Below are 14011 nucleotides of genomic sequence, written 5' to 3'. Positions count from 1 at the left end.
TAATATGGTTTTATTCAATCTTTTAAGTAGTGGAGTGGATAAAATGTCAGAGTCTTTGACTTTGAAATACCAAATACAATGACCCTTTTTCTTAAATAATATTTTCTTGTGTAAGAACATGAGATCTACCCTTGTAAACTGTTGAGTATAGATATCTGTTCCACAACAGATTTCTAGAGCTTATTTTCCTTAAATGAAACATTTTGCTTTTTGATTACTACCTCCCCATTGCCCCCTCCCCACAGACCCTGGCAAACACCATTCTATTCTCTGCTTCCATAATGTTGACTGTTTTAGAATCCTCATATAAGTGAAATCAAGCAATATTTGTCTTTCTGTGACTGACTTACTTCACTTAGCATTAATTTCCTCAACATTTAACCACTTTGTCATATATTATAGAAGTTTGTTCTTTTTTAAGACTGAACAGTATTCCACTATATGTATTCAACATTTTATTTATCCATTCATCTAGCAAACAGACAGTTAAGTTGTTTCTACAACTTGGCTGCTGTGAATAGTGTTGCAGTGAACATGGGAGTACTAACATATCTTTGAGATTTTGATTTCAGTTATTTAAGATAAAAATCTAGAAGTGGAATTACTGGATCATATGGTAATTCTAATTTTAATATTTTGAGAACTCTCTGTATGTTTGTGCATAGCAGTGACATCATTTCGCATTCCAGTCAACATTGTTCAAGGGCTCCAATACCTCCACATCCAATGCGTGCCTTTCTGACTGCAGCCATCCTGATGGTGTGTGATGATATCTCATGTGGTTTATATTTTCATTTCCTTGATGCTTACTGATATTGAGTATTTTTCATATATCTATTAGCCATTCTATGTCTTCTTTAGAGAAGTGTTATGTGAAAAATGAAACCAGACCCTTTTCTTACACTATGCATAAAAATCAACTCAAAATGGATAAAAGAGGTAAATACAAACCATGAAACTATATTTCTGGAACAAAATATAGGAGAAACTCCATGACATTGATTTTAGCAATGATTACCTAGCCATGACCCCAGAAGCATAGGCAACAAAAACAAAGATGGACAATTGTACTACATCAAACAAAAAAGTCTCTGCACAGCAAAGAAAATAGTCAACAGGGTGAAAAAGCAACCTGTAAAATCAAAGGAAATATTTTCAAAACATATTCTTGATAAGAGGTTAATCTCCAAAATATATGCAGACCTCCTACAATGAAATAGCAAAAGAAAACAAACAAACAAACAAAACCTAATAACCTGACTGAGAGTGGGCTAAGTACCCAAATGTAGTTACTCTTATCCCAGAGGCTAAAGACCCAATATGACGTTTTGCTAATTTCAAAGCATGTTTATTCTAATTTTAAGTTTAGAGAATTATACAGTGGAAACACTATGATGGCAGATTCTGGCCATTACTCTATTTTTTTTGCACACCCCCCCAAATTTATGTTGAGATGTTAATCATAATGATGCTTTGAGTCTTTTGACATCAATGCCAACTTGGACACTTTGTCCAGTCCTTTAAATAGTTAGATTGCCCCCTTTCCCTAGTTCCCTGTTAGCTAAGTAAATGACTGTTGAGCCCTTTGAGAAAGGACTAGGTAATTATTATCCTGTATACTTAGTTCTTCCTCTTGGACGTGAGACCTTTTATAATCTTTTTTTTTTTTTAAGTTTTGAAACTGGGTTATAAATTTTTACTTGGGAAACTACTCTCAGCCTAAGCCTTCATCCTTGATTTGTTTTGATAATACACATTGAGTAATACCCTTGTGAGTCCATCTCATTTGCTTAGAGAAATGCTATTTCTAATAAACATCTCTGTGACCTCTATAAGTAGGTAGTATCCTTTCTATACTTTACCAACTGATTCTCTAATCCTGCAACCAATGATCATACTCACATTTTCATTGTTTCAATTTGTTCAGTACCACCAACTGACCTATGTAATTTCAGATTCCTGTTAGATCCATTTTTATATGAGTCTAGTTTTGTAATTGTGTCTTCTACCTCTAGCCGTGATCTAGGGTTGTGAGTCACCACTGAATTTTTTTTCTTTTTTTTGTCTTTTTGCCTTTTCTTGGGCCACTCCTGCGGCATATGGAGGTTCCCAGGCTAGGGGTCTAATCGGAGCTGTGGCCACTGGACTACGCCACAGCCACAGCAACGCGGGATCCGAGCCGCGTCTGCAACCTACACCACAGCTCACGGCAACGCCGGATCGTTAACCCACTGAGCAAGGCCAGGGATCCAACCCGCAACCTCACGGTTCCTAGATGTATTCGTTAACCACTGAACCACAACAGGAACTCCACCACTGAAATTCTTAATTGTGCTTTTCTTACTAGTGTGTTATTCCTTATGGCCTTCATAAACTGTGTACCTCTGGCAGTTCCGTGGAACAAAATCATCTTGTGAGTCCCTCAGCATTTTATAGTATAGCCACTTCATTATGACAACTCTGAGTCTTTTAATTCCTTCTGCCACTAAATGGTACAGTAATTCACCACCACTTAATATGGCAATAACTATTTATGCAACTAAGGAACTATTCTAGTAATGAGTTCACACCACCTCCAGAGCTCTTTGCTGTAATGTTAAATTATGTATAACATGTAATTGCTTCCAAATCAATAAAATTCTGCTTATCTAACCTTTTGTCCTACATTTTCCTTTATCAGTCACCTATAAAATCAAATTGCACTCACTCCTCTTGTTCTTGATATATGTTTTTGGCTTTAGGTTTTTGTAGTTCCGTTGGGATATAATCCTTTTGCTCCTTATCAGACATAATATATCCTTGCCTAGATTGTGTTGTGACTTAATCCAAGTTTTAGGCCGAATATTTTGTAGGGATGGGGAAGCATGTTTGTTCATGCATGTGTCTTGAAGCGAAAAGACTCAGTCTTGTTTCCAAGAAAGCGATGGGTACTAGCTCTTAAGTTGGAAGGGTGGGCCACTTGTGCATATTTAGGGCATTCAGAATAATCTGGGTATTGAAGATTTTATGAGGGATCAACAAAACTGTGTCCATCCCACAAATGTCAACACCTCGTTCTTTTCCAAGCAGGACCGTGAACTCGGCATAGTAGACCTGTCTTGGAGGAGAATTTAAGTTTCTTTGCAGTTTGGATGTTCTGAAGATTATGAAGTGGTCATTTACTTTACATTTCTTTGTCTCTCAACTGCACTAAGTGGGAGCCTATGTGCAAGCTACAAAGAAGGCTCACCAGTTTTCACATTAATATTTTAATTAGCAATGAATTATTCTCAGGCTTTCATTATCATTTTCCAAAGTATTAATCAAGCTCAGCAATATCTAACTGTTCCAATGTCCTCACAGTTTACTATGTCTTCCATATTTCTCAAAAGCCTAGGCAATGATACCTAGTGAGTTATACTCCTTTACCAATTTACCATTCCATTTCACCAACAGTTTTAACCACCACCTTGTGCCATGAAATATCTATGCTTCCCCTTAACCAATGAAGAGGTCCTCATTGTCAGCCTGGTGTCAGGTAATTCTCATATAATATCCCATCCTTTTGCCTTCTTTCTTTGTCTATCCTAATACAATATGTCACAGATTTATATGCCTGGGGAATAGACTCTGGGATAGAGTTTAGTGTTCAAGGTACTTATGAAGCATTTTTAGGATAGATATTTGTGAACAGAAGGGGAGAAAGCAAGATTGTAAAGAGAAAGAAAGTGAGCTAAAATTTAAGACATAGTAAGAATGTTGACTGACTTCAGGAAGCTCTGGATTTTCTAAGTTATTCCTACTTGTGCATTCCCAAATTGATCAGTTTTGGAATACAGCCCATCTCAAGAAGGAGCACAATCTTGAGTTAAATAGATCTCTACACCTGAGGCAATTCTTGAGGAGGTTGACAAAAAGTGTGTTGATAGCAGTTTGAGAAGTTGTGTCGGTAACTCCTTCATAAATGGGGTATGATTCACAGTGTGTGTCATATATTTAAAAAAGGGTTTCTGCTAAGACTACATAAAGAATTTCTAAGTAACAAAAACACAAATAGTGTAACAAACCTAATTTTAAACATGGGCAAAGACATGAGCAGACATTTCACAAATGGAGATTTACAGAGGAGCAATAACCCAGAAGCAGTGACCAGTTTTCAGGAAAATCCAAATTGCATCAAAAAATGACATACTAGAATGGCTAATATTGAAAAAAAAAAGAAAAAAGAAAAAATCCAAATAACTAATAATACCAATTGCTGTCGAAGATGTGGACAAATGGAACTATCAAAAAATGGTATTGAGTATGTAAAATGATATAACAATTATAGAAAACTATTTGGAAGTTGCTTAAAAAACCAAACATTCACCTACTATATTATTCAGCAATTTCGCCCCTAAAAATAAAGTATACACAAAACCTTGTAATGAATATTAATAGTTGTTTTATTTGTAATACTAGAAGCTGAAGAGGAAAGCAATATCCAACACAGATATGTAGATAAACAAATTGATGTGTATTCATAGTATTGATTACTATTCAATAATAAAGCAGAGTAGAATACCACACATGCAAAAGCATGAAATCCAACAGTATTTTGTTGATTGAAATAAACCAGACACAGAAAAGCATGGATTATAGAATTTCATGTATATGAAATTCAAGAAGTCAAAGCTAATCTATAGTAATTGATATCAGCTGAGATATTGCTTGTGTTTGTGGTGGTGGGAGTTACTATGGAAATGAAAATAGCCTGGAAAGAGGGATAAATGAATTTTCTCAGATGAAATAATTGTTCTATATTTTGATTGGGATAGAGGCTACATAGATGCAAATGTTTATTTAAACTATTTAGTTGTATAATTAAAAACAGTACATTTTAATGCATGAAATTTTATCATAACTAAAAATGTTATTTTGATCACTCTAACTGTACAACCACCTGAAAAGGAAAATTTCTGCACACAAATCAAAAAGTTATTCTTTCTGGAGTTACTGTTGTGGCTCAGTGGCTCTGATGTTATCTCCATTTGGGTTTGATTCTTGGCCTCACTCAGTGGGTAAGGATCTAGCATCATAAGCTGCGGTGTAAGTTGAAGATGTGGCTAAGTAAAGGCATTGCTGTGACTGTGATATCCGCCAGCAGCTGCAACTCTGATTTGACCCCTAGACTGGGAACTTCCATGGTGCTGCCAAAAAGGGAAACAAAAATTTTTTTAAAAAAAGTTACTCTTTCTATTACCAAAGAATGAAAAGCACACAGAATGAGAACTAATGCTAACCTACAAAATAACCTTCACACACACACACACATACACAAAGCCAGGTGGCTCTACTGAGAATTTTTTTTTTTTTTGGTCTTTTTGCCTTTTATTGAGGTGCTCCCACGGCATATGGAGGTTCCCAGGCTAGGGGTCGAATCGGAGCTGTAGCCACCGGCCTACGCCAGAGCCACAGCAAGGAGGGATCCGAGCCGCATCTGTGACCTACACCACAGCTCATGGCAACACCGGGTCCTTAACCCACTGAGCAAGGCCAGGGATCCAACCCGCAACCTCATGGTTCCTAGTCGGATTCGTTAACCACTGCGCCACGACGGGAACTCCTCTACTGAGAATTTTGATTCCAGCTATCTTAGGAATCCTGGCTCCTTCCATTTTGTAGCTCTGACATCTAAGATTGTTTCTTTCACCAAGCTGGATATGTAACTTTTCTGCATAAACAAGGAAGAGAAAAAGAAAAGTTTAGCATTTATCTCTTCTCTATCAGAGGTTATATCATTGCTTTTTTTTCTAACACTCATATCAGAGACTAATAAAGCACATATGTAATCCCATGCAAACTGAAAGAAGTCTTTCCACAAATGTAAAATTAGTAGCAAATATTTTTATTAATGTAATGGAAGAAAGTAAACAAACTTATGTATAATTGAAACATTTTGTTGTACAGCAATAATTATCACAACATTGTAAATCAACTTCAATAGATTTAAGAAAACTTAAAAACCTTGTTTATGAAGAATTGGCAACAAAAATGTTATTTACTGTGAATTTAGAGCAATTGAAAATGTAGAATGAATTTAATTATATAAATCAAATTTTTTCAATCATTGAGTCTGTGGGTGGTAATGATTTTATATTAGTATTTTATCCTAAAACAAAAGCAGGTGGCCACTGCTGTTTTGCTGCCAAATTTCTTGTAACCATCTATTCCATATCCTAGACACCAAAGTTTCCACTGCTACTTTGTCATTAATTCTACTTTTTAATTGAATTAAAATTGACATACAATATTAGATTAGTATCAGATATACAACATAATGATTCAATTATGTTTATACATTATGGAATGATTATCACAATGTCTAATTATCACCTGTTACCATACAGAGGTATTACAATTTTATTGACTGCATTAGCTATGCTGTACATTACACCCCTGTGACTTATTTACATTATATCTGGAAGTTTGTACCTCTTAATCTCTTCAATATTCTTTGCCCATTTCCCCAACTATCTCCTATCTGGCAACTGCTAGTTTGCCTCTGAATTTATGAATTTATGAGTCTGTTTCTGTTTTGTTTTGTTTGTTTGTTTTTTAGATTTTTATATAAGTGAAATTGCATGGTATTTGCCTTTTGTACCTGACTTATTTCACTTATATATTAGCATAATACCCTCTAGGTCTATCTGTGTTGTTGCAAAAGTCAAGATTTTTATTCTTTTCCTAGTAGAGTAATATTCCATCACACACATGGGTGCACACACATGTACGTGTGCACACACACACATACACACATACCACATCTTCCTTACTCCTTCCTCTATTGATAGTCACATTGGTTGCTTCCATTTTTTTTGTCTATTATAAATAGTGCTTCAGTGAATACAAGGCTATATACATCTTTCTGAATTAGTGTTCTTATTTTGTTAAAATAGATACATAGAAATAGAATTACTGGATCTAAGGTAGTTTATTTTTAGGTTTTTGAGGAACCTCCATATTGTTTTCCATAGTGGCTGCACAAATTTCCATACTCACCAGCAGTGCAAGGGATTCCTCTTCTTCACATCCACCACAACACTTGTCAAATGTGTCCTGGCTCTCTTTTCTTCTAGGAGGTTTATGGTTTTATGATTTACATTGAAGTCTTTAATCTATTTTGAGGGTTTTTTTTTTTGTGTGTGTATAAGGTGGAAAAAGTAGTCCAGACAGATTCTTTTGCATGTAGCTGTTCAGTATCCCCAATAATTTATTGAAGAAACTGTCTTTTCTCCATTGTATATTCTTGCTTTCTTTGTCATAGATTGGCTATTTGGGATCTTGGTGGTTCCATACAGATTTTAAGATTGTTTGTTCTATTTCTGTAAAAAATGCAATGGCTATTTTGATAGCGATAACATTTAAACTGTAGATTGCTTTGGGTAATATGGACGTTTTAACAATATTGATTCTTCTAATCCACAAATGTGGCATATATTTACATTTATTTATGTTATCTTTGGAAGTTTTCATCAGTATTTTAAAGTTTTCATAGTACAGGTCTTTAACTTCCTTGGTTAAATTTATTCCTATATATTTATTCTTTTAGATACAATTGTAAGTGAGATTGTCCATTCCTCTTTCTAATAGTTTTTATTAGTGTCTGTAAATGTAATAGTGAACCATCCATTGCATGATTGTTTACAAATAGTATATTCTTTTATTGGATTGAAGCCTTTATCATTATGTAATGTCCTTCTTTGTTTCTTATCACAGTCTTTGTTTTAAAGTTTATTTTGGGGAGTTCCCATTGTGGCTCAATAGGTTAAGAACCCAATTTTGTATCTGTGAGGATGCATGTTTGATCCCCGGCACACTCAGTGGGTTAAGAATCCAGCACTGCTATAAGCTGTGGCATGTAGGTCACATATGTGGCTCAGATCCAGTGTTCCCATGGCTGTGGTGTAGGCCCCACCTGCAGCTCCAATTTGACCCATCACCCAGGAACTTCCATATGCTGCAGGTGCAGCCATAAAAAGAAAAGATAAATAACGTCTATTTTATGTGAAATATCTTTTGCTACCCCAGTTTTCATTTCCATCTGCATGGCATATCTTTTTCCTTTTCTTCACTGTCATTCTATGAGTGTCTTTTGTTTTGAAGTGAGTCTCTTGTAGACAGAGACTCTTTCTTCTTTCTTTTTCTTTTTTTTTTCTTTTTGCTTTTTAGGGCTGCACTTGCGGCATATGGAAGTTTCCAGGCTAAGGGTCAAATTGGAGCTAGGGAGCTATACCTGTTGGCCTACCAGCAGCCATGTCCATGTGGTATCTGAGCCTCATCTGCAACCTACACCACAACTCACGGGATACTTAACCCACTGAGTAAGGCCAAGTATCAAACCTGCATCCTCATTGATCTTAGATGGGTTCATTACAACTAGCCTGGGAGCCTCTATATGCCTCAAATCAATTTCAATAGTAACAACAAAGATCACTGATTAAAGATCACCAAAACAAATATAATAATAATAATAAAGTTTGAAATATTGTGAGAACTACCAAAATGTGACACAGAGACAGGAAGTGAGAAAATATTGTTGAAATTGGTGCTAATAGGCCTGCTTGACATAGGGTTGCCACAAATCTTCAATCCGTAAAAACTACAATATCTGTGAAACACAATGAAGCAAGGCATGTGAGGTGTTTATGTGAAGTATGTATATGTTTTGTTCATTTAATCAGGTTCTTTCCACATATTTTAAGAATAGAATTTTACTTTCTTTCTTTACAGGTTTTAAATGAGGCCAAAGTTAGAAAAGCAAACATTTCATTTTCAAGTCTTAAATATTACTTCACTTTGGACACATTTTCGTATATAGTTTAGGAATAGATTTACTCTTATGGGAAAAAAATGCAATCTTTTTCTTATAATAGGTAAATTTAATGAAGTTAGAATTCTGTTATAATTACACTATATTATATACACTAGTGTTCCTTTTAATTTTATACTTTTAAAATATTTCACAATTTGATGCATTTCCTCTTCTTTTTTTTTTTTTTTCTTTTTAGGGCCACACCTGTGGTATATGGAAGTTCCCAGGCTACAGGTCTAATTGGAACTGCAGCTGCCAGCCTGTGCCACAGACACAGCAATGCCAGATCCAAGCCATGTCTGCAACCTACACCACAACTCATGGCAATGCCAGATCCTTAACCCACTGAGCCGGGCCAGGAATCGAACCATCTCCTCATGGATACTAGTCAGGTTCATTACTGCTGAGCCATAACAGGAATTCTGTTTCCTTTCTTTTTTTCTCTTGTACCTGTATATTTTGCTACCTAGAAAGGTTTGCATTTTCATCCCAATAATTATTTTTGCAATTGTAAGTTACACAGTAACCTCAATTACTTAATTTTGGGCAATATCAAAAAATTTCCCACCCTGACCAGTTATGGCATTAATAAATCTTTTCTCCTGTTCCACTTCGTCTTCAATATTTTATTTTATTAATTTTTATTTTTTTAATCTTAAATATATTGATACATACATTTTCAGTCTTAAATGATATTCTTTGACTTTCAGCTGTAAAGGACAAATAATTGAGCATATCCAGCTTAATTCTAATCTTCATTTATCTAGCTCTCAATTTTTAAATATCTTTTATTTCTACATATTCAGAGAATATGACACATATTCTTTTGTTGATCCATGGTATATTGATAAAGGTTTATTTTAACAATATTCTGTTAATTCCATTATATTAAAATTAATATTCTATTGCCTTCATGTATAAGCTATATTTATATAAAATCCCTTGGTCATGCTCCACTTCCTAACAATTGGGTAGGTGCTGCTCCAGCATCACCTACTACTAAATATTGCCACTGTGTTTCTCCTTAGGAATTACTTGATCTTTTGTTGGCACCTATCCCAAAAGAGTCTTTATCTACATGAAAGTTCAATGACTTTGCTATAGCCAAAGTTAATTTGGGGCCAGTTTTCTTTTGGATTTGGTATATGTTTCAATATGTATTGGCAGGATTTATTTTAAATATACTATTCTGTATTTTTTTCCTTCTAGGACTTAAAAGTATTTTATATCACCTTTAATATTCATCATTTAACATTTATCATTTTCAGCTCTTTATTTGCCTTTCATTGTGCTTATTTGCTTCATTTCTAACTGCTAGTAACTCATTATTGTTATTATTAATCAGTAGTGATTAAGGATTTTTGTTCTTCTTCCAGTTTTACCTCTAGTGCTATGACAGCATGTGTTCTTTTAGCATCTATCTTTATCTCATCCTACTTATGTCTCACCTTTTCTTACTACCCTGCTATCAGTTTTCTGAGGTCTTGCATCTATTTTTGTTCTCCTACTTCACAGAGATGATTACTTGATTAAGTGTTCTGTTTCTTGCTTTTGTTTTTAGAGTTTTGTGTCAGATTTTTCATCTGCTTCATGACAATAGTTTCCTAGAACATATTCTCCCTCTGCCATGTGAAATTGGGTTCTTTGATTCTTCTCCTTTTATTTTTCTTTTACTGTTGAATTTGATATAGATTTTGTACCTCTGGGAACCACACTTCTTTGAGGGAGTCTCATGCCTTCTCCACTACTCACTTTAGTCTGCATTTACTATTTTCACTGTTGAAACCTATGGAAAAAAATTAAGCTTGCTGCTTCAGGTTGTGTCTGCCTACTTTGGCAAATATAATTTATAGTTTTGCTGGCTATTTCTGAATCTAAAGCAAAGTACCTCTGTCCCTTGATACTTTGCTAAGTTTACTTCCACAAGAACACTGCTCAGTGTTTTGCATTACCTTTTGTAAGCTTTTATCTTACGTCAAAGTTTACATTTTAACTATTTCCTTATTTCACTGATCATGGAGTAAAGATTTTTCTTTGTTATATTTTTGGGTAACTGGGTTTATTTCCAAGAATATAAGTGTGAAATTTTCACTTTCTGAAAGCTTATTATGCATCATTTTAACATTTTTCTTGATATAAAGTAAAATTAAGTCCTTTTTCATTAGAAAACTATGATTTAACTATGTGTAAATTGATACAAATACAATAAAAATGAATAATTTTGAAAAAGCATTAATTTTTTTATCAAAATATATAACTATAATTGTTCATTTTGATTTTATTCTAAAGAAAAATGAAATTGAAATTTTAAATTAAGAAATGGATTTCGTATTACCTGGTTGGATGAGTGAAGTAGTGAAAATAGCCATTAATATTTTCAGTAAAACAAAAAAAAAACTATATTGTAGGACTCTCCCAGCCACTCCATTTTATGCTATTTAAGAACAAATGTTCAGAGACAAGCTAAAACTTTCTTCCCAGAAGATGTAATATTAACCAAGTGAAATTAGTTCACAATGACCAGGTGACAGAACAAAGGAATATGTTCATATTAATACTTGAACAGCTAGGTTCACACTAGTTGTTATTGTCCTAGTAATAACAGAGGATCTAAAATATGACTAGACCTACATCATGAACAGCAGCAATAAAAAGTGGAAAGTGGAAAATAGCAAGCTCCAGGCTAGCATTTGAACATGAGCACTGCTCCCTGGAAGGACAGGTAGGCTTTGGTATAGTCCCAAGAAAGAGATTGTGAATATTGTTATTCATAATTAAATAAGATAATGTAAATGAAAACTATAATGTTTATCACATATTCAAATAAATTCCAGGAAAGTAACGATATAGCAATTACTCAATACTTTCTTTCATATGTTTTTTTTCCCCACTATTAATGACTAATCTTTTTTCACTTGTGAGATTTTTTGTTAAGATAGCTTAACAGAAAAGAACAACAAAATGTGACTTAACTTGAATCTGCCTCACTCATTTAAACTAACAATATTTAATATTTTAACTAATAATAGAGACTGATTATTTGTGACATGCCTAATAATCACAACACATAGGTATGTTTGTACATTGTGGGGAAAATATGTAATGTTCTATTAAAATCTGGGTATCAGAATATCAATTTTGAATAGTTAAGCAGAGTCCTATTGTCCAAATAGCTATCTCTGTTAATACTTATAATAATTATTAATATGAAAACATATTAGTTAATAATTTTGAAACCCATACTATTTTTAATTTTGTTCTAATATTATATGTACATTTTATAAATATAACATTTAACCTAAATAATATTTACTTGCTTATGCATACATATTGTGAATAATATTCTATGCACACACATACACATCATGAGTAACTGACCTAAGTTTGGATAATACTGTGAGATCTCATTTATTTTCTATTTTATAACTTTTGAAAACCCTCATTTATTACTGAAATAGTTGTTTTTATTTTGATAAAGTCTGTTTTTATTTTACAGATCTCTTCTGTATGTTTTATTCTTATTCTACATCCTATGTCAGAGACCTTATTTGTATAGAGGGATGACCCTGGCTGATCCTAAACTAATATTGCTTATCAACGTGCTAGGATCTACTTGCATGACTGATTTACATATGATGAAGAAATCTTAGAGGAAAACATTTAACACAAATATAGCTAGCATAAAAAATAAGAAAAAATATGCAGAGTATCTTGTCAGAACCCTATGACGTTCCAGTTTTATGGAGGGAAAATTTTAACATATGTCTTGCTGAACACAGGGTGGCCCCATGTTGTGAGTACTGATGGAAATATTATTTTAAATTATTTAAATATTTTGCAGGTTAGTCCTGAGAGGTGGCACTGTAGATAGCAATACTCCTTTACAGAGAAGAAATGATAGAACCTCTGAAGGAGGTGGTTTAAGATGGTGTAGGAAGAAGCCTGAACTTACCTCCTCCCACAGACACAGCAAATATATAACTACATATGTATCAATTTCCTCTGAAAAGAACTTGAGAACTAGCTGAACACCTGTTCCACCACAAAAAAATAAAAAGAACATCGAGACATGTAGGAGAGGCAAAGAAATGTTCTTGCCCAAACAATGTCCTTGGCATGGTACACGTGTTAATGAAGGATCTCAATGAATGGGTGCTTCTTCTCACATCAGGCATCCCAGCCCCTCAGATCTACATCAAAGAAATGAGCCCCCCAAACATTTAGCATAGAAAACCAACAGAGCTGATGTCCAAGGGTCCCAAACTGCCTTGGGAAATTGGGACTCCCCTCTCAAAGGGCTCATTCCCCCCTGGGACGCAGAAAAATAACAGTAGTTTGAAAAGCACTGAGACAATATATGAAGGAGAGTCATTTGCGAATCTAAATGTAATTGATTTGTATGAATTGTTCAAATCTATGACATTATATGTTATACTATTGTATAAACAAAGAAATGAAACACAAACAAATTTATTCCTGTGGTGATGTTAGGCTGGTAAATATTGTGGATATGTTTAATTGCTTAAGGTCCTGGTGGCTGCAAAGATTTTCAATGCATTGTGTTTTTTAATCCAAGCATATGATTACATGTACACTTATAGTGACAGGCGTTATAAGAGTCATTCTAAGAAGTTAGATTGTAAAAAATAAAAAGATTATTACTTTTAATATAAAATTTAACCTGTATTTTTACATTATATGTGTGCATGCTTGTGAACATCATGTTCAACATATATTGAAAACTGTTTGGGAAGCTATACATCAAACTTTGCCAGGGTAATATCTTGAGATGTTAGAATAAACACTGGAGGATCAATGATGGAGGACTTTGTGTATTATGATTATTGTACATACTGTTTAAACTATGTTTACAATGATAGTTTCCTTTAATTTAAAATTATTCATTTAAAGCTGCAAAATTTAAATAAAAAGTATAAATCTAACTAGAAAACTTTCATTTATCCTATCCCCAAATAAAAGCCAATTATGTCTTAATTTTAAATGGACAACTCAGTATGTAGAAATGTCCTTTTAAATGTTTCTAGTTGATATGTAAGTTCGAAATGATGTCTAGAGATCATAATAAGTAGACATTTATTTTATTATTCATTTTTCCTTTGTCTTAGAGGAAACTTACTTGATAAACCTTTGTGTAATATTTATGTAGCATGAAGACCA

Source organism: Phacochoerus africanus, chromosome 2, assembly GCF_016906955.1.
Source record: "Phacochoerus africanus isolate WHEZ1 chromosome 2, ROS_Pafr_v1, whole genome shotgun sequence".
Taxonomy (NCBI): Eukaryota; Metazoa; Chordata; class Mammalia; order Artiodactyla; family Suidae; genus Phacochoerus; species Phacochoerus africanus.
The sequence above is the reverse complement of the archived record's forward strand: the minus strand, read 5'-3'. Positions refer to the sequence as shown.